Source organism: Eumetopias jubatus, unplaced genomic scaffold (assembly GCF_037043125.1).
Source record: "Eumetopias jubatus isolate StellerSeaLion01/CBP00866 unplaced genomic scaffold, mEumJub1_p1.0 scaffold_12, whole genome shotgun sequence".
Taxonomy (NCBI): Eukaryota; Metazoa; Chordata; class Mammalia; order Carnivora; family Otariidae; genus Eumetopias; species Eumetopias jubatus.
Window position 1 is genome coordinate 53,800,363 of NW_028274818.1, and position 22,936 is coordinate 53,823,298.

Genomic DNA, 22,936 nt, shown 5'->3' on the forward strand with positions numbered 1-22,936 from the left:
GAAAAAAATTGGCAGAAGTTCAAACACTTGGAAGCTAAAGACCACTCTGCTCAAGAATGTGTGGGTCAACCAGGAAATCAAAGAAGAACTTAAACAATTCATGGAAACCAATGAGAACAAAAACACATCGGTCCAAAACCTATGGGATACTGCAAAGGCGGTCCTAAGAGGGAAATACATAGTCACCCAAGCCTCACTCAAAAAAAATAGAAAAATCCTGAATTCACCAACTAACTCTACACCCTAAAGAACTAAAGAAAAAGCAACAAATGATGCCTAAGCCATGCATTAGAAGAGAAATAATTAAGATTAGAGCAGAGATCAATGAATTAGAAACCAGAAACACAGTAGATCAGATCAACAAAACTAGAAGTTCGTTCTCTGAAAGAATTAATAAGATCAATAAACCACTGGCCAGACTTATCCAAAAGAAAAGAGAAAGGACCCAAATTAATAAAATTGTGAATGAAAGGGGAGAGATCACGACTAACACCAAGCAAATAGAAACAATTATTAGAAATTATTATCAACAACTATATGCCAATAAACTGAGCAATCTGGATGACATTTCATCCAGATGCCTTCCTAGAAACCTATAAGCTGCCAAGACTGAAACAGGAAGAAATTGACAACCTGAATAGGCCAATAACCAGTAACGAGATTGAAGCAGTGATCAAAAACCTCCCAAAAAACAAGAGTCCAGGGCCTGATGGATTCCCTAGGGAATTCTACCAAACATTCAAAGAAGAAATAATACTATTCTACTGAAGCTGTTTCAAAAAGTAGAAACAGAAGGAAAACTTTCAAACTCATTCTATGAGGCCAGCATTACCTTAATCCCCAAACCAGGCAAAGACCCCATCAAAAAGGAGAATTTCAGACCACAATCCCTGATGAGTATGGATTCCAAAATCCTCAACAAAATCCTAGCTAACAGGATCCAGCAATACATTAAAAGGATCATCCACCACAACCAAGTGGGATTTATCCCTGGGATGCAAGGGTGGTTCAACATTCGCAAATCAATCAATGTGATAGAAAACATTAATAAGGAGAGAGAAGAAACATATGGTACTCTCAGTTGATGCAGAAAAAGCATTTGACAAAATACAGCATCCTTTCCTGATTAAAACTCTTCAGAGTATAGGGATAGAGGGAACATTCCTCAGGTTCATAAAATCCACCTATGAAAAACCCACAGAGAATATCATCCTCAATGGGGAAAAGCTGAGAGCCTTTCCCTTAAGATCAGGAACACGTCAAGGATGCCCACTCTCACCACTATTGTTCAACATAATACTAGAAGTCCTAGCAACAGCAATCAGACAACAAAAAGAAATAAAAGGTATTCAAATTGGCAAAGAAGAAGTCAAACCCTCTCTTTTCGCAGATGACATGATACTCTATGTGGAAAACCCAAAAGACTCCACCCCCAAATTACTAGAACTCATACAGCAATTCAGTAATGTGGCAGGATACAAAATCAATGCACAGAAATCAGTTGCTTTCTTATACACTAACAATGCAACTGTAGAAAGAGAAATTAGAGAAACGATTCCATTTACAATAGCACCAAAAACCATAAGATACCTCGGAATAAACCTAACCAAAGAGGTAAAGGACCTATACTCTAGGAACTACAGAACAGTCATGAAAGAAATTGAAGAAGACACAAAAAGATGGAAAAATATTCCATGCTCATGGATCAGAAGAATAAGCATTGTTAAAATGTCTATGCTACCCAGAGCAATCTATACCTTCAATGCCATCCCGATGAAAATTCCAATGACATCTTTCAAAGTGCTGGAACAAATAATCCTAAAATTTGTATGGAATCAGAAAAGACCCCGAATTGCCAAGGAAATGTTGAAAAAGAAAAACAAAGCTGGGGGCATCACGTTGCCCGATTTTAAGCTATATTACAAAGCTGTGATCACCACGATAGCATGGTCCTAGCACAAAAACAGACATATAGACCAATGGAACAGAATAGAGAACCCAGATATGGACCTTCAACTCTATGGTCAAATAATCTTTGACAAAGCAGGAAAAAACATGCAATGGAAAAAAGACAGTCTCTTCAATAAATGGTGCTGGGAAAATTGGACAGCCACATGCAGAAGAATGAAACTCGACCATTCTCTAACACCATACACAAAGATAAACTCAAAATGGATGAAACACCTAAATGTGAGACAGGAATCCATCAAAATCCTAGAGGATAACATAGGCAGTAACCTCTTTGACATCGGCTGCAGCAACTTCTTTCAAGATACATCTCCAACAGCTAGTGAAACAAAAGCAAAAATGAACTTTTGTGACTTCATCAAGATAAAAAGCTTCTGCACAGCAAAGGAAACAGTCAACAAAACAAAGAGGCAACCCACAGAATGGGAGAAGATATTTGCAAATGACACTACAGATAAAGGGCTGGTATCCAAGATCTATAAAGAACTTCTCAAACTCAACACCCAAAAAATAAATAATCAAGTCAAAAAATGGGCAGAAGGCATGAAAAGACACTTCTCTGAAGAAGACATACAAATGGCTAACAGACACATGAAAAAATGTTCATCATCCTTAGCCTTCAAGGAAATTCAAACCAAAACCACATTGAGATTCCACCTTACACCAGTTAGAATGGCAAAAATTGACAAGGCAAGAAGCAACAAATGTTGGAGAGGGTGTGGAGAAAGGGGAACCCTCTTACACTCTTGGTGGGAATGCAAGTTGGTACAGCCACTTTGGAAAACATTGTGGAGTTTCCTCAAAAAATTAAAAATAGAGCTACCCTATGACCCGGCAATTACACTACTGGGTATTTACCCCAAAGACACAGATGTAGTGAAAAGAAGGGCCATATGCACCCCAATATTCATAGCAGCAATGTCCGCAATAGCCAAACTGTGGAAGGAGCCGAGATGCCCTTCAACAGACGAATGGATAAAGAAGATGTGGTCCAGATATATAATGGAATATTACTCAGCCATCAGAAAGGATGAATACCCAACTTTTACATCAACAGGGATGGGACTGGAGGGGATCATGCTAAGTGAAATAAGTCAAGCAGAGAAAGTCAATTATCATGTGGTTTCACTTATTTGTGGACCATAAGGAATAGCACGGAGGACATTAGGAGAAGGAAGGGAAAAATGAAGGGGGGGGACTCAGAATGGGAGATGAACCATGAGAGACTATGGACTCTGAGAAACAAACACGGTTCTAGAGGGGGGGGGATGGGTTAGCCTGGTGATGGGTATTAAGGAGGGCACCTACTACATAGAGCACTGGGTGTTATATGAAAACAATGGATCGTGGATCACCACATCAAAAACTAACGATGTATTGTATGGTGACTAACATAACACAACAAAACTTAAAAAATTTTTAAAAATAAATAATGGATAACACAAATAGGCAGAAGATCAACAAGGAAATAAAAGACTTGAACAAGACTATAAAACAAATAGATTAACAGATATCTGTACAGCACTCCACCCAAGGACAGTATAAGATACACTCATCCTCAGTGCACATGGAACATCCTCTAGTATAGCTAAAAAACAAGTCTCAAAACATTTAAAACACCTGAAATTGTACAAAGAATATTCTCAAACCAAAATTAAATTAAACTAGAAATCAATAACAAAGAAAATTTGAGAAATTCACAAATATCTTTTTAAGTAAGTCTCCTGTATAAATGAGTCCAAGAAGGAAATAACAGGAAAAATTAGAAAGTGACTTGATGATTTAAAATGAAAACATTGTATACCAAAAATGGAATGTTATTAAAGAAGTGCACAGTGAGAAATTTATGGTCAGATGATGAAGGGAAAGGACAAGTAGAAATACAGTGATTTATTCAGTAAGGAACTTGGGCTGGAGTTAGAGGACCAGATTCTTGTTTGGAGTCTGTCATAAAGCTCCTGTGTAACTTCATAAGTCACTGAAACTCCTGAGATCTCCATTTCCTCATCAATAAAGTAAGAAGATTGGGATAAATATCTCCAAGATCTTTTCCAGCCTTTCATTCTATGGCTCTTAGTTAGCAAACATCCTAACTAGCTTTTCTATTTCCTTCTGTGCCTTCAAAAAACAGGTGAAACTCACCAGCATCTCTGTTTTCTTGTCACGTATGATGCTAGACCATCTTAGATTTGCTGTTCTAAACTTCATTATTTGTGTTTTTTTTAAGATTTTATTTATTTATTTGACAGAGAGAGAGAGAGAGAGAGACAGCAAGAGAAGGAACACAAGCAGGGGGAGTGGGAGAGGGAGAAGCAGGCTTCCCACTGAGCAGGGAGCCCAATGTAGGCCTCGATCCCAGGACCCTGGGATCATGACCTGAGCCAAAGGCAGACATTTAACAAATGAGCCACCCAGGCACCCCTAAACTTCATTATTTCAACACAGACTCACCAATTACTCCTTTTTGTATTGCCTTGTTCCTCTCCTAATCATCCCTTACTTTTAAAACTGGTGTTTCCTTTCATGTTTGAATATTCTTTTCCCTCCCTGTATGTAGTACTGGTGTATTTTTAAAACTTCCTTCTCTGGCTTTACACATTTAGAGTTTCATCAGTGACCATTTGACCTTTTCTGTTTTTGATGGACTCCTTCAAAAGGTGTTGGCACTTTGGTCAGTTTAAGAATGGTTTGTGGGTTGGGTAGTGGATGAGAAATCCACTTGCACTGTCAAAAATGATTATGTTGGGCGCCTGGGTGGCTCAGTTGGTTAAGCGACTGCCTTCGGCTCAGGTCATGATCCTGGAGTCCCTGGATCGAGTCCCACATCAGGCTCCCTGCTTGGCAGGGAGTCTGCTTCTCCCTCTGACCCTCCCCCCCGCCCCTTGTGCTTTCTCTCTCTCTCATTCTCTCTCTCTCTCAAAAATAAATAAATAAATAATCTTAAAAAAATGATTATGTTGACAGGTAATGATTTTTGCTCTGGATCTTAGTGTAGACTGGCAAATTCATATGTGATGGCTTTCCTTAGGAAAGCAGCTATTTCTAGCTCAATAGAAAGGTATTTAATGCCACTGAACTTGCTACATTTCTATTTCTTGAAATACAGTAGGAAAATGGGAAGGAAATTAGGATGGTGAATACTTTTTGCCAACACAAATAAAGACAGAGAAGAATGAGAGGCCTAATGGTCTCAAACACTTATATCAAATCTTTTCCTTGGTCTTCATCAATAAACTATCATTTATTAGGTATTCTTAGGTGTGAGCATCAAGCTCAGTATCACTGACCCAGTGGTCTTAGACTTAATCATACATATATTTTAAAACTTTTCTACGTAGATCAAGACTGGTTTACATCACTGAGGGGGGATTTGAACACACAAAAATGAATGGGAAGGGGAGTAGTTAGGGTCTTTTTGTGTAGCTAGAAAGGACTTTAAAAACGGGTAAAATCCTGAAATGGTAGATTGTGTATTCTGGATGCTTCTCTGGAATTCTTTGTCCGCAGCCAGTGGCCCCTTCTCCTCCTGCTTAGTAGGGCCTATTTAACCATTTGAGTCATTCTGTCCTCTCTTCCTTCTCCTCCCTCCAAGCCTGCTCCTCATTTAAAAGAAAAAAAAAAAAATATATATATATATATATATATATATAGTTCACTGACATCACACAACTTGGTGTTCTCCCTCCACCAATCTTTGTACAAGTTTTGCTTCTAATTATAAATAAACCTGTACACCACTCCAACCTCACCCTCCAAAGGATTTCAGGCAGCAGTCAAGAGGCAGTCTGAAGGACAGGCAGGGGGAAGGGGTATTTCATTCAGTCTTTCCCACACCTTAAGTGTCCTGTGTGATTCTGGAGCTGGAGGAAATGACTGGGAATGTGATGCTCCAAAAGACCACCCTGCCATCGGTGTTATAAAGGCAGAAAATGTTCTGTTAGCCCAGTTCACAGTAGTTTAAAACTCAGGGTAGAACTCCCTTCCCTTTTGAAAACTGCCTTGAGGCTTTTGAGAACCACAGACAGTGTGTGCCTCCAGGGCCGGCTCATTCAGGGCACTCCCAGGAAAGGCGTGAACCCATTCAGGAAAATGTGTTCCTGGGGGGAAACTGCTTTGCAGCTCTTTCCTCAGCACCTGCAGATGTTCCACAAAGTTGAAAGTAAGCTTATGCTTTTGGGAGTTCAAGCCCATGCCCCTGCCACCCTGGTTTCATTTACCTCCTCAGTGCTGCACTGGAATCTTTTTTCCCCTGTACTTTTTACTTTGATTTTCTTAGATTTACAGTAGAAGTACTCACTAAAGCCAATCCACTCTCTATCGGCTTAAAATTGGTCAGTGGTGAGACAATATAACAGAACTGAAACTCGAAACTGTGGACAGACTCACTTTTCTGGAGATGAGTCTGCCTATTTAGGGTGACAGTGCGTTGTCAGTATTCTGGAACTGGCAGAATCAATTTCCTTCCCGGTATTTTCTACCTCAGTCCCCGGGGGTGGAGTGGGTTGGGGGCTGTGCAGAGCAACCTGAAAAACCTTTACAGGCATATACATTCTGGTGGGGAAGAGTCAGTGGTTAAGGCAGTGAGCTAATGGAGAGAGGTGTGGCTTGACTCTCAGCAAGAGCACTCTGAATGCCAGGAATTCACAAGTGCTGGCCCTGGTGGTGAGAAATTCCTGCTGAGTGACAATGAGGGAGGAAGGTTCAGAGCAAATTCTTCTGCTTATCCCTGGGACATCTTCCCCAGCAGGTGGCCCATTCTTTTTTTCTCTTCTTACCTTCTTCTCTTCTCTTCACTTCCCCTCTTCTCTTCTTTCTCCTCTCCTCTCTTTTTTCTCTCCCTCTCTTTTTTTTTGCCATAAAAGATTTTAGTTTATTTAATTTAACAAAAAAGATCTCTTACTCAACTATCTTTTGTTTTGCATATTTTCCAATTTTAACAATGTGGCACAGGGGCACAGGGAATTCATTTTTTTGAAGACTTTATATGACACACACACAGAGAGAGAGAGAGAACAAACAGGGGGAGCAGCAGAGGGAGAGGGAGAAGCAGGCTCCTCACCGAGCAGGGAGCCTGAAGTGGGACTCGATCCCAGGACCCTCGGATCACGACCTGAGCCAAAGGCAGATGCTTAACCAACTGAGCCACCCAGGCGCCTTACCTGGCACAGGGAATTCTTTATGCTAATGTTATAGCTCCTTGGTTGAGCCCTAACACCAATATCTGCTTCATTTTTTTTTTTTTTGAGTATAGTTTACACACAATGTTACATTAGTTTCAGGTGTACAACATAGTGATTGGACAAGTTTATACATGATGCTGTGCTCACCACAAGTGTGCTACCAACTATCACAAAAATGGACACACAGATCAATAGAATAGGAAGCCAAGAAATAAAATCACACTTATATGGTCAATTAATCTTTGACAAAGGAGGCAAGAATATCTGAGGGGAAAAAGTCTCTTCAATAAATGGTGTTGGGAAAACTGGACAGCAACATGCAAAAGAATGAAATTGGACCACTTTCTTACACCATACATAAATAAACTCCAAATGGATTGAAGGTGGCACATTCTCACTATCCATTTCTTGTACCCCATGTCTCTGTCCTACCTCAGTTTACTTCACACAGCCAGACAATTTCCCATGGTGTGCTCTCTGTCCCTTGGATCTCCACATAGCTTGGCTCCTCAAAATCATAGCTGTCTTGGCCCAGTGCCATCCTGCAGTAGAGCTCAACCACCTGCCCTAAGTTACATCTCCCAGCCCTGCCTGTTGTCACCCTCTATTCTGTTACCCTGTTTTATTGTCTTCATAGCACCTCTCTATGAAATGATCCTGTTTGCTTCTGTGGTATGTTTTGTTTCTCGCTTTCCTCACCAAAGTGTAAAGTCCAGAAAGGCAGGAACCTCATCTTTCTGATTCACTGCTACATCCCCAGTGCCTGAGAAAGTACCCATTACACTAGGGCCTCAAAATATATGTGGAATGAATGAATTTATGAATAAATGGGAATCACTCTAAGTAAGAAGATATCAACTATATTCAGAAATGAAAATCTGAGCCCTTGGTTAGGTCCTTTATGTATCCTACCTCTATATTTCCATAAAGAGAGTAGATAGAGGTGCATATATGGAATATTTCTCAGGTCAGACTGTGAAGTCAGGGTGATCAGGTCAAGTAATTGACTTTAAATTATCACATATTTGGATACATTTCTCTTACACCCAGCTTATCCAAGTAGGTAGGCACACAGACCCTGAAATGCACTGCTGAGGCCATAATCTGGCTACATAACTGGCTTAATAGTGTGACCTTGGGCAAATCAGTCTCTCTCTGTGCTTCACTTTTTTTGCCTGTAAAATGAAAATAGCCAGATTACTTCCCAAATTGGGTTGTTGTGACAATAACTGAATTAATTTAAGTAATATGCTTAAAAGAGTGTCTAGCATGTCATAGCACCGTAAACGTTTTCTATTATCATTCTCATTTTTTATACTGTGCTTCTAAGTCATGGGAATTTGACCCATTTTTTTTTTTTTTTGGTCACACATTCTGAGAGTCTGGTGAAGGCTATAGACCATTTCTCACAATAATGCTGTTAAAAACATAAAATAAACTACATAATATTATAAAGGAAGCAAATATATTGAAATATATTTATCAAAATTTTTTTAAAAACTGTGATATAGAGGGGCACCTGGGTGGCTCAGTCAGTTAAGTGTCTGACTCTTGGTTTCAGCTTAGATCATGATCTCAGGGTCATGAGATCAAGCCCCTCCTTGGATTCCATGCTCAGCAGGGAGTCTGCTTGAGATTCTCTCCCACTGCCCCTCATCCTGCTCACTCTCTCATGCTCTCTCTAAAAATAAATAAATAAATCTTTAATGAAACCTGTGATATAGAAATATATCTCCTTTTTAAACACACTGAATGATAAGATATATTGGCAGGACTCATAACCACCAAAATTTTAAAGTAGTGAAAAGTATGAACAATAGTTCAAGATATTGGCAGCAACAATGAAAATATTTGTGATTTCTATTAGCAACAAAATCACAGTTACTGCTAATACTGTGGTGGTCATCACTAATAATTGAAGGGAAAGCTAAATTCTATTTAGAGGTTAAAGAAAATGAAGATGCTAATTTTTTTTTTTTTTTTTTTTTTGCAGTTCACAGATACTGATGGTATCCACAGTTGATGTAATCTAAAGTAAGAATTTCTGCTACTCGTACTGTTGGCTCCTCTAACAGCTATCTCAGGGTAGTTTGGCAAAATATACATAATTTTTATATGTGTTTTTTTAGAAATGGGTGTGATTTGACTCCTAGACATATAACCAATAGAAATGTCCATGCACATATGCACACAAGAATGCTTATGACAGTCTGTCTGAAATGGCAAGAGACTGTAAATAACCCACTTATCCATTGACAAAAATCTGTTAGTAATTTTACTAATTTGCACCCTATGAAATACAAGTTTTGTTTTTGTTGGTTTGTTAAGGAAGAAGATAAAAGCTGAAAATTGTCTCCATGTACTGACATAAAAGACACTCTTAATAGCATTATCCCATTTTTGTAAAAACACAATTAATGGTATAGGTATACTGGTTACTGTGGTTATGGGGGTGGTTGATTATGGGAAACTTTCACTTTCTACACATTTTGGTAATCCTTTTTCCAATAAGCCTGTGTCTTCAATTATCAAAAATATGATGATGATTTTTGAAAAATCAAACCCAGCCCTCTCAGGTTTCCTGGCATCCAGAAACTTATATTTTAATGAATGTGTGGAAGACCAAAAACATATTTATTACCATTTGCATGTTTGTGGGAAGTCTCAGACAGACAACCTCTGGGGTTTTTCCTAGAATTCCTACATAAAAATGATGCTGTGCTTCTCAAGCCACGGTCTATTGGTTTAGAGTTACTCAGACATGAACTGAGTGTTTAAACTCAAAATCTTTTAATCTCAAAAGCTTTGAAATCCTTTTGGTCCATTTGGTTTAGTCTGCTAATATTCCTGTTTCTGGACCCCTCTGTCTACCCCACTCTTTAGGATTGGTGCTCCTTGATGTGAGCCCAACTGCTTAAACAATGTCCAGTTACCCATTTCTTATTCTTTACTCTACCTGCAGCAAAGTATTTCTTTACATTCACTGCCCTCCACAGGCTCAGCCCATTCCTGCCATCAGCCCTCATCCTGCTATTAGGGAAGATAGCATACTTCAGGTTAGGGAAACAACTGTACAGCCATATCTGCACATCCATATTTAAGCATCACCCTATAATGCCAAATCGATGACAACAATTTGTTTCAAGAATCCATGCTTCTAAAAAAAAAAAAATTGCCACCTCCTCTTCCTTTCATTTGCACACCTTGTCACCTCTCAACTCACAGAAAGTTAGCTCCTGCCTCCACCATGCTTCTCTCTAAAGTCTCCAACAAGCTCCATGCATGCTGCCGTTCTTTTCTCATTTGTCCTCATGAAATCTGATACTGTTGCTCATTGACACATTTGTGGAAGTTTGTTCTTCTTCACTTCTGGAACATCATGCTACTGATTTTCTTCTTTTTTCTCTTTCATAGATCCTTCTTTTTTTTAATTTTATTTTATTATGTTATGTTAATCACCATACATTACATCATTAGTTTTTGATGCTTCATAGATTCTTCTTTTCCACTCTTAAAGGTCAGCATTCTTCAGGGCACCATTTATGGCTGTAGAACTATGGCCCATAAGCACCTCCAAACTCAGCATGTCGAATCCTAAATTTAGCACTTTTCCTCCAAATCCTCTCTTTATTCTCCACTTCCTACCCCAATGCACGATGCCTTAGCTTTCTATTTGTTCAAGGCCAAACACTGAGCACCTCGTTAGAATTCTCCCTCTTACTCAGCCTCATAACCCAACCTCCCTTTTTATTCTATAGCTTTTACCTCCTTAAATCTCTTCAATTGGTGCTTGCTTCGGCAGCACATATACTAAAATCTCTTCAATTGATCTATTTTACCCCATTATTGCCTTAATTCAGAGTCACATTACTCCTTACCTGGGCAACCACAACACTCTCCCAGCTAGCCTTCTTGCCTGTAGTTTTGCTAGCCTCTACTTACAAATGCCTATGTGATCTTTCTAAAACCCAAATATGATTATCTCATTTTCTTAGTTAAATTTTATAGATGCCCACTGCTTTTACCATAAAACAATTCATTGATCAACCAAGGCCTTTCATGATTTAGTTTCTGCCTAGTTTCTAGGCTCATTTCCTACCGTACCTACCACAGATGGTTCAGTTCAGCCATGTGACATAATTTGCTGCTGAATCTATGTCTCATGTCTATGCATTTATACAATGGTCTCTTACTTGAAGTACCCAATTTCCACACATACTTCACTACCATCATCATACTTATCCATACACACATCTGATATAAATCTAGCTAATGTGAATCTATCCTTGAAAACTCAGTGTCACCTACCCATATAGCTTTCCTTTATTTTCACCTCTTACCATCAATTTAATTTAAATCTATCCTGTGCTGTCACTATCATGGCACTACCTCCTCCACTAGGCCAGATACTTCAAGCACAGAAAAAAAAAATGTCTTATTAGATTCCATATCACCAGTACCTATTGGGTACTCAACAAATATTTGTGGAATAAATAAATGGATGATTTACTTTATGATACAAACCCATTCACTCCCACTACTCCATCCCCACACTGCTAATCAGCTCATGGCACTCTCTTCCTGACATGTCTCCTCCATGCCACCATGAGAATAAAGTCTAAACTCTTTAATCTAGAACTTAAGAGTTCATACCTAATCCCAAACTTCCTTTCCAGAATTATTTCTTATCACATTCCCTGCCATGGATCATTTGCTACAGCCCTTCTCTATTGTGCATTCCTCTCTGAATTCTTAGTCTCATTTCAGACCCTGGCTTACTAAAGGAAAACCAAAAATCATTCTTATTTGGGAAATTCTGCTCACCTCAGGAAGTATTAATTTCTCCTTCCTTTCACTTCTAATACAAAATTCCTTTATTTAGTGTTAATTATATTTTGCTATTTTTATATACAATTGCTCCCCGTTGAGTTATAATGTCTCTAGAGACAAAGAATTTGTCTCACTACTCTCTGCTCACTCTTTTCTATTCCTAACCCCTGACTTGCAAATAATTGGTAACAATTGGTAATCAACAAACATTTGTTAAATCACAAAAATTTAGCTGGGAAATTTTACCTTATTTAAAAACAAGTTTAAATTGTGAATCCCCTAAAGCAAAATTATAAGTTCCATATTCTATACTACACCTGGTTTACTCTAGGCACTGCAACTTCACAGGAAAAGAATAAACAACCAGAAATCCTGGTCACAGGTAACAAAAGTCAAGATTGGCAAGGGAGACTACATGAGACTAAGAAGCTTCTGCACAGCAAAGGAAACAATCAATAGAAGGAAAAGACAACATATGGAGTAGGAGAAGATATTTGCAAATCATATATATCTGATCAAGGGTTAATATCCAAAATATATTTTAAAAATACTCTTACAACTCAATAGCAATAATAATAATAATCTGATTAAAAATGGTCAAAGGACTTGAATAAACATTTCTCCAAAACGACATGCAAATGACCAACAGATATATGAAAAAGTATTCAACATCATTAAGTATCAGAGAAACAAAAATCAAAAGCATAATGACAGCTCACTTCACATCTGTTAAAATGGCTATTACTAAGAAACAAAAGATAATAAGTGTTGAAGATGTGGGAAAAAAGGAACCTTTGTACACTGTAGGTGGGAATGTAAAATGAGATAGACACTATGGAAACCAGTATGAAAGTTCCTCAATAAATTAAAAACAGAACTAATATATGATCAAGTCATTCCACTTCTGGGTATATATGCAAAGGAAGTGAAATCAGAATCTTGAAGATATCTGCATTCCCATGTTCACTGTATCATTATTCACAATACCCAAGATATGAAACAACCTAAATGCTCATCAGTGAATGAATGGATAAAGATGATGTGGTATATGTATACAATAGAATATTATTCAGGCTTAAAAAAGAAGGAAATCCTGGAGCACCTGGGTGGCTCAGTCAGTTAAGTATCTGCCTTCCACTCTTGGGAACCTTGGGATTGGCCCTGCGTCAGGCTCCCTGCTCAGCAGAGAGTCTGCCTGTCCCTCTCCCTCTGTCCTTCCACCTACCTCTGCTCATGCTCAGACTCTCTCTCTCAAATAAATAAATAAAAAATCTTAAAAAAAAAAGAAGGAAATCCTGCCATTTGGGACAACATGGATGAACCTGGAAGACATCACGATAAGTAAAATAAGCTAAACACAGAAGGACAAATACTACATGATCTCACATTTATGAGGAATCTAAAATAGTCAAACTCATAAAAGCAGTAGAATGGTAGTTGAGGGGAAAGGGAAATGGGAAGACATTGGTCAAAGGGTACAAATTTTCAGTTCTGCAAAATGAATAAATCCTAGAGATCTACTGTACAGCATAGTGCCTATAGTATACTTAGCAATTTGTTAAGAGGGTCTTATGTTAGGAGTTCTTTTCACAAATAATAATAATAATAAATAAAAGTGGGAGGAAACTTCTAGAAGTGAGGAATATGTTTATGGCATTGACTAAGGTGATGCTTTCATGCGTGTATACTTATCTCCAAATTCACCAATAGTACACATTAAATATGTACAGCTTTTGCGTGTCAACCATACCTCAATAAAGTGTTTTTTTTAAAAAAGCCTGGAAAATACAAATGTCATTTTTACAGTCACAGGAAAAAGTTCCCTAAATATCTTAATAACATTATTACCACCCAAAAACAAGGTACAATTTAATATATAAGAATGGATATAATATGTGAAAGTAATAATAATAATAATATCCTATTAGGAAAGCCATGCTTTCTGTGAAGGCAGCATTTGTTCCAGGAGATTGAATATACATTTCCTTTATTGATTTTAAAAGAAATGGAATATACAAAGAGTTACACCTCAAGTGTATTTTTAACAAAGATTCAAGGATGTCAATAAGGTCAAAGGAGGCAGTGATATTGGAAAAGACAAATCTCTTTTGGGGACATTTGTAGCCAATAATAAGAATTTCTTTATTAATACAGAACTCAAAGGAAAAAACAAAGCTGGCATCTCTGGTTTTCTTTTTTTTTTAAGATTTTATTTATTTATTTGAGAGAGAGAGTGGGGAGGGGGCAAGGGGGGCGAGGAGTAGAGGGAGAGGGAGAGGGAAAGAATCTCCAGCAGACTTTGTGCTGAGCACAGAGCTTGACTTGGGCTCAATCTCCTGACCCTGAGATCAGGGTCCTGAGATCAGGGCCTGAGCCAAAACCAAGAGTTGGATGCTTAACAGACTGAGCCACCCAGGCACCTTGGCATCTCTGGCTTTCTTAAAACAACCTTGACTTTGCACCCCTAAAAATGCATTCTCTCCTCTCAGCCTGTCCTCTACTTCTTCCATTCCTCTCAGAAGCCCAGGGAAATTCCGATGTTCTCCTGTGTCACTGACCAAAGATGAGCACATCAACTTTGGTAGAAGTTGCTAGTTCCCTGGTGACTGTGTCAGAAACCCATGTATTTCTCCAGGTATTACTCAACATGCCATACCTTCAGTAAATAAACAGTTTTGGCCTCCTTTATGGTTCAGACAATAACAACACAAACGAATATAGGTGAAGGTGGAGGTTGGGGGTAGGGATGAGGTCAGGGTGGTAAAGGGGAGACAGAGAAAGAGTGATATGAAGGGACATCCCCTTCTTGACTCTGGGCACGGCTTTTTTTTTTTTCCTCTCTCTCTCTGAAGTATCATTTTGCATCAAACCCAGCTTAATGAGCTTAACCCTCTGTTAGACCCTGTAGTGGGGTTACAAAAAAATTTTCCCAAACTTTTGGAATCAATCTATTTTTATACATGGAAAACAACTGGAAAATAACATAGGGCATTTTATTATCAAAGGTCAGTTATAATCAAATGATTCATAATTCTTGCTTTGAGTAGTCAGGATGAAGCGTTGCAGGAGCCAGAATTTATTAAGAAGGTTTTTCTGGTGAACGTGGAGCCTAAACTTATTTTGGAAATGTAAACTATTTTGAAAGGCAGAGTACAGGCATCAACACATCATAAGGAGCTTGGCTAAATAACTAAGTAAATTGGGCTTGCTTTCCTACAAAATCCTAGAAACTTGAAATATCTTAAGGATTTCCCAAAGGTCAATTTATCTTAGGCTTTACCTCAATTCTGTTTTCTTTCCCAATATTTAAAAACTCTAATAATAAATTTACTTTGATGTTATGCTTAGTAACCTATCTTTGTGCAGTCCTAGGAAACATGAGCGAAGAAATAGTAAAAATAAAATCTTAAAAAATAAAACGGTCCTTTTCCTCTTTTCACTTTCCTTGTCCTTCCTGAGGAATGTAGTATAAAGACATTAGGTAGGACTGAGCCAGAGGGTCACTAAAACATGGGGTGTAGGAGGAACATCTTGATATAAAGTGTTGGAGCCCATAAGTGGTAAGGGTGGCATCCACACAGGAGTCATAACCCAAAAAGGGTGAGTAGGTAGTCCATGAATAAGCGTGGCTTGACGGGACCCCTGGGTGGCTCAGTCAGTTAAGCACCTGCCTTCAGCTCAGATCATGATCCCAGGGTCCTGGGATTGAGTCCCATGTCAGGCTCCTTGCTCAGCAGGGAGCCTGCTGCTCACTGTGCCCATTACTCCCCATGCTTGTGCTCTCTCTCTCTCTGACAAATACATAAATAAAATCTTTTTTTAAAAAAAGGAGGGGGTGGCTTGGCATGAATGGGAGAGCCTGAGCAGGGTTAGTAAGACTTCCACAATAGAGTGAGGCCTGAAGTGGCCCAGTGAAAGTGAGAAGGGAACCCAGATGAGTGTATAAACTGGCCATCCTTGCAGGGAGCTGGGAGGAAGATATGATGTATCTGAGTCCAAGAAAGATACAGAGGGCATCAATACAGAAGATAGTGTAGTGTAGGGCATTGAGGCCCAAGTAGTAGATGAGGGGGGTATCTACATGGGAATGCAGCCTAGCTTGGGTGTGAGGAGTCTAAGTAGGCTGATGAGGGTTCCACATAGGGGGGAAGCCCTACACAAGTTGTCTGTGTCCAAGTGGGATGAAGAGGGGAAGTCCAGTGTCAAATGTTGTAACTTGAGCAAGGTGAGAAGAACATTGGAACCTATAAGGCACAAGAGGCCTTCAGCCTGGGGATGCAGTCACTGCAGGACATTTGAGTTCAAATGGTGTTAGGCTGAGGTCCACTTAGAAATTATGGCAGTAACAAAAGGAAACTAGTTACAAACAGGGAGGTTGATCAAATAAGAAGCATATTCAGGATAACAGAAGCCTACTTTCTCATTGTTGGAAAAGAGAGTTACAAATATAGGAAGGAAGAAAATTGGAATAAATCACGTGGTGTTGGATTGGAAATAAAAATAATTGGCATTAAAATACGGATTTTAATATATATACACAAAGAGATATAGATGAAAATGTGTGTGTATGCACACACATTCACACACACACACACACACACATATTCCTCACTAGCTCTGTTCATTGAGAGGGCCTGGGAGCAGTGACATCCCAAGAACAATGAGCACATCCAGCTTCTAGATCATGGTGTCTACCAATCATCCACTAAAAGGGACCAGAACTTCTTAGAGAAACATCTGATTCCATATCTGGGGTTGGAAAAGCACAAAATGAGCCTGGAACATTTTGCTAGGCCATAAATTAAGAAAGCGCTCAAAGAATGATGAGGTTGTATCAACAGACACAGAATCCAGATTGAAGAGGCTCCTACTGGCCAAACTACAGACAATTTGGACAATTAAAATAAATAATGATAGTAATGCATTTTAATCTATTGAATAAAATGGGAATCCATAAGACTAGGTTAATATAAATAAGTGAAAAAATAAGTAGGAAGTTTGATTTGAAATGAAATATTTACTTAGTTTCAAAGCAGTCTCCCCCCCACCCCAATACATATGATTTATAAAGGGGAAACAGTAACTTTACAGTGGATGATACCTTAGTGTGGTGAGATCACCTTAATAAAATGATCAAATTGGCACCATCAATATGGCAAATCAAAATTATATGCTACCTGATAGGAAGCGACAAGAAGAACACAGCATCGCTTCTGTACTGTTGCCTGCCAAAGAATAATCTGAGTCTGATCATGATGAAACATCAGAGAAAATCAAACTGAAGGACACTCTACAAAATAACAAATCTGTCGTCTTCCAAAGTGCCCAAGTCACGAAAATCAAGAAAGATGACTAAAGATGGAAGCACACTAAAGAGACACAAGTAAATGCAATGTGTGATTCTGAACTGGATCCTTGTCTTATGAAGGACATCATAGGGACTAAAAGCTAAAACTTCAATAGGGGGATAGGACAGGGTGGTAGAAGTGTGTCAATGGAATTTCCTGACTTTCATGGTTGTTACATGTGGTTATATAGGAGAATGCCCCTGTTAGGAATTCAAATTTTCAAGTAGAGAAGAATATCTTGCCAATAACTTACTCTCAAATGAGAAAGTTACTCTCACTTTTGAGTCTTGTCACTTTTATGTATGTTTGAGATCATTTCAGAATTTTAAAATGGTAAATTGGTCATACCATGTGCTCTGGACTGGCAAGGGTCTGACTGAAAAAGGCCTTAAATGGAGTCTCTGCTGAGTGACTCAGCAGGGAAGGACACAAGACTGCAGGATAGCATACCCTACGCCACCCGGCAACCGAGGGAATGACACATCTGTGTGTTCTCATAGCAGAGATGTCCTGATGTATGTGCAGGGCAGTCCTTTCTTGTTCTGAGTCATCAGGTAAAATGAGCTTCCTTTGATCTTTTCAGTAAAAATGATTAAAAAAAAAAAAAAAGCCCTTCCCTTGGGCCCATTCTCATGTAGGTGAGCCTCTAGTAATGGGATGGCTGGGGAACAAACCTGAATTTGCAAAGTTAAAACCTGGTTTGACCTTAGCCTCTCTGAGAACCCATCCTTCCTACTTCACTGGTTGCTATGAGCATCAAATGAGATAGGCGTGGAAAGCCTTTATGGAGTGCTATGTAAATGCTAGTATTACAGTGGTTGTTTCCCACCATCAGAGCTTACATGAGGCAAAGTTAACAAGTAGATGAGTTTGTTTTTGGTTTCCTTTCTCTGCTTTCCTTTTCCTCACTTCTTGTAGGCTTCCGAAAATACCTCCAATCCAGTGTTCTCAGCAGCCTACTCTATTACTCTGTCTTGACCCACTTGAAAGTATCTCTTTAACAAAATTCTAGTTGCTCAGCCAGCAGAGGAAAACATACGCCTCAATCACATATCTCCACCGCTTTACCACGTGCTAAGCCTGTAGGAGCAATCCAGAAGGTGTATGACACAAAGTCCCTGTCCTCAAAAAGCTTGCACTCCAGTTGAATTACTAACATGTCTAGGGAGTGTTTTCACTTTAAAGGAGATTATTTTAAAAATAGTATTTTGATGCCAAAACACAAATGTCCAAGTGAGCTAATTAAGCCATAAAACAGATGAGTCTCAGCCTGAAGCATGGTATGGGGATAGGGAGGGAAGCCAAAGGATGGATGCCCTATGGAAAGGTGATTCTTCTCAAACCAAGCCTCCCCAGGTCTGCCACCTAGCTTCCTCACCTGTAAGTACAAATATGTATGGTACTTACCTTATGAAGTTGTTGGAAGATTAAGAGTTGATACTGGAACAGTGCCTGGTGCTTAGTAAGTACGAGGTAAACACTAAATAGAAGCATCAAATTATGAACCTGTGGAAATAAGGCAGTTTTAGGCAGCAAATGACAGTGCTCTAAGTACAAAAGAAGGATGAGGAAAAGCAGGAGGCACTGGAGAAAGACGAGGAGGAAAAACACTGAGTATTGTATCACCTACAGGATCTCAATTTTAAAACCTTAAGGAATAATAATGATTCCTTAAAATACCTTTAAATATCACGGCGCCTGGGTCGCTCAGTCATTAAGCATCTGCCTTCAGCTCAGGTCATGGTCCCAGGGTCCTGGGATCGAGTCCCACATCGGGCTCCCTGCTCAGCAGAAGCCTGTTTTTCCCTCCCCCACTCTCCCTGCTTGTGTTCCCTCTCTTGCTGTGTCTCTCTCTGTCAAATAAATAAATAAAATCTTTAAAAAAAAATCTTTAAATATCTTAAAATTTGGGGCGCCTGGGTGGCTCAGTCGTTAGGCGTCTGCCTTCGGCTCAGGTCATGATCCCAGGGTCCTGGGATGGAGCCCCGCATCGGACTCCCTGCTCCACAGCGAGTCTGCTTCTCCCTCTCCCACTCCCCCTGCTCGTGTTCCCTCTCTCACTGTGTCTCTCTCTGTCAAATAAATAAAATATATAAATATTTTAATCTCCCTGTCAAATAAAATCTTTAAAAAAATAAATAAATATCTTAAAACTTAAATAATAATAACAGTAAAACCTTAAACTCACTGCCTGTGAAATCACTTTTCCCATCGCAAAATCCATTCATGTGTGAGGTGTATGTATGCAAATACATTTACCGAAAGAACCAGAAAATGGTTTGGGCTCACATAGGGAGAATAATATAGTTTTTATTGGTTTTAGCCATGTGACTATTAATACTCACTCAGACACAGACATTCACGGAACTATCAATATCAGACTGAGAATACAGGGTTTCAGGGACTGTGTCCAATTTCATAGTACCCATGATGTCAACTTGGTTGGATCAAAATTTTCAGGGTTGCCACCATGGCACATTTGGCTTCACTACTCCTTTATATTACTATACCTATTTAGAGCCATGTGTGCCTTCTTCTGGGTGAGAGAGAGAGGAACAACTGAAGCTGATCATGAATCCCCTTATTTGGTTTTCCTTTCTGAAAGGAAATAGGTAGCAGAGTCTAAAAGGGAACCATAAGGAACAGCATGACAGAGAGTGGCACACCATGTCTTCTTGTGTCAATCTTGCTCTAAATATTAGCAGGAAATTTTACCATCCAAGGTGTGATCCACCAAGCTTTTCTTTGCAGCCCCTGCCTCTGACAAAAGCCAACCCTCCCCCAAGCACAAACAGCCATGTTAAGGTCTTCTTTGCTAATAGCAACAGATATGATAGCTCCAAAATGCCTTCTCTCATAGTTTGTAGGTGGAAGTTAATAATCTGAGCACGTAAAATACCATTTATTTATATTTAGCCATTTAGATAGAAATCAAACTATGCTGGTATAAAGAAAGCAATGGGAATTTTTAATAACAGCTAGACCTATTGGGCAGTTATTATATACTAGATACTGTGTACTATCCAATCCTCACAAAACCTATGAGCTATATGATATGATTTCCATTTTACGGATAAGAAAACAGACTTGAGAGAGTTAAATAGCTTGTCCAAGTTACATACCTAGAAAAAAGCAGAACTAAGATTTTAATTCAATCAGTTAAAAATTAAAGCTCTCAAGCCTACCAAATAGGAGAAGGTATTTACAAATGATATATACAATAAGGGGCTAATATCCAAAATATATAAAGAACTTAATGCAACTCACCACCAGAAAAACAAATGATCTGATTGAAAAAATGGACAGAGGACCTGAATAGACATTTTTTCCAAAGAAGAGAGAGACAAGATGGCCAACAGACACATGAAAAGATGTTCAACATGACACACCATCAGGGAAATGGAAATCAAAACCACAAAGAGATATAAAAATCAAAATATCATATGATCCAGGGACGCCTGGGTGGCTGAGGTGGTTAAGCATATGCCTTCGGCTCAGGTCATGATCCCAGGGTCCTGGGATCGAGCCTCACATCGGGCTCCCTGCTCAGCAGGAAGCCTGCATCTCCCTCTCCCATTCCCCTCTGTGTTCCCTCTCTCACTGTGTCTCTATCAAATAAATAAATAAAATCTTAAAAAGAAAACTTTTGGTTTCAAAATAAATTTAGATTTTAAAATTTTAATTCCAGTATAGTTAACATACAGTGTTATAATAGTTTCAGGTGTACAATATAGTGATGCAACATTTCCATACATTACCCAGTGCTCGTCACCACAGGGGCACTCTTTAATCCCCATCACCTATTTCACCCATCCCCCCACCCACCTCCCCTCTGATAACTATCAGTTTGTTTTCTATAGTTAAGAGTCTGTTTCTAGGGATGCCTGGTGACTCTGTTAAGTATCTGCCTTCAGCTCAGAGTCCTCGGATCAAGTCGGGCTCCTTGCTCCGTGGGGCGCCTGTGTCTTCCTCCGCCTGCTTCTCCCTCTGCTTGTGCTCTCTCTCTCACTCTCTCTGACAAATAAATAAAATCTTTTTAAAAAAAAGAGTCTGTTTCTTGGTTTGTCTCTCTTTCTCCATCTTTTTTCCTTGCTCATTTGCTTTGTTTCTTAAATTCCACGTATGAGTGAAATTATATGGTATTTGTCTTTCTCTAACTGATTGACTTATTTATCTTAGCATTATACTTTCTAGCTCCATCCGTGTCATTGCAAATGGCAAGGTTTCATTCTTTTTTATGGCTGAAATAGTATTCCATTATATATAATCTTCCTTGTCTACTCATCTATCAATGGACATGTGGGCTGCCTCCATAATTTGGCTATTGTAAATAATGTTGCTATAAACACAGGAGTGCATGCATCCCTTTGAATTAGTGTTTTTGTAGTTTTGGGATAGTGTGACTACTGGATCTTAGGGTTCTATTTTATACATTACTCAGTGCTCATCATAATCAGCGTACTCTTAATCCTCTTCACCAACCCCCTACCTCCCTTCTGGTAACCATCAGTTCATTCTCTATAGTTAGGAGTCTGTTTTTTGGTTTGTCTCTTTTTTATCTTTGTTCATTTATTTTGTTTCTTAAATTCCACATGAGTGAAATGATATGGTATTTGTCTCTGACTGACTTATTTCACTTAACATTATACCCTCTAGATCCATCCATGTTGTTGCAAATGGCAAGATTTCATTCTTTTTTATGGCTGAGTAATATTCCATTGTGCATATGGACTATTTATATCTGTATATATGTACCACAATCTATCATTGGACACTTGGCTATATATCTTTTTGAATTAGTGCTTTTGTGTTCTTTGGGTAAATACCCAGTAGTAGAATTACCAGATCATATGGTAATTCTATTTTTAATTTTTTGAGCAACCTCCATACTGTTTTCCAGAGTGGCTGCACCAGTTTGCATTCTCATTGACAGTGCACAAGGGTTCCTATCTCTCCACATCCTCACCAACACCTGTTGTTTCCTATGTTGTTGATTTTAGCCATTCTGACAGGTGTGAGGTGATATCTCATTGTGGTTTTGATTTGCATTTCCCTAATGATGAATGATGTTGAGGATCTTTTCATGTGTCTGTTGGCCATCTGGATGTCCTCTTTGGAGAAATGTCTGCTCATGCCTTCTGCCCATTTTAATTGGATTATTTATTTTTTGGATGTTGGTTTGTTTAAGTTCTTTATATATTCTGGATACTAGTCCTTTATCAGAGACATCATTCTCCCATTAAGTAGGTTATCTTCTATAATTTTAATTTTCTATAATTATAATTTAATTATATAATCTAAATAATATATATAATCTAAAATATAAATTTAAATTTAATATTCTGCAGTTGCATAGATAGTACAGAGAGTTCCCACATGTCCTTTATCCAGCTTCCCTTAATGTTAATATTACATTAACCATATAATTAATTTACTGAAAGTAGAAATTAACATTGGTTCAACACTATTACCTAAGTTACAGAATTTATTCAACTTTCTACAATTTTTTTTTGCTGATATCTTTTTCCCATTCCTAGATCCAACCCATTTAGTTGTCAGTGTCCTCCAATCTGCAATAGTTTCTCAGACTTTCCTTATTTTTCCTGACCT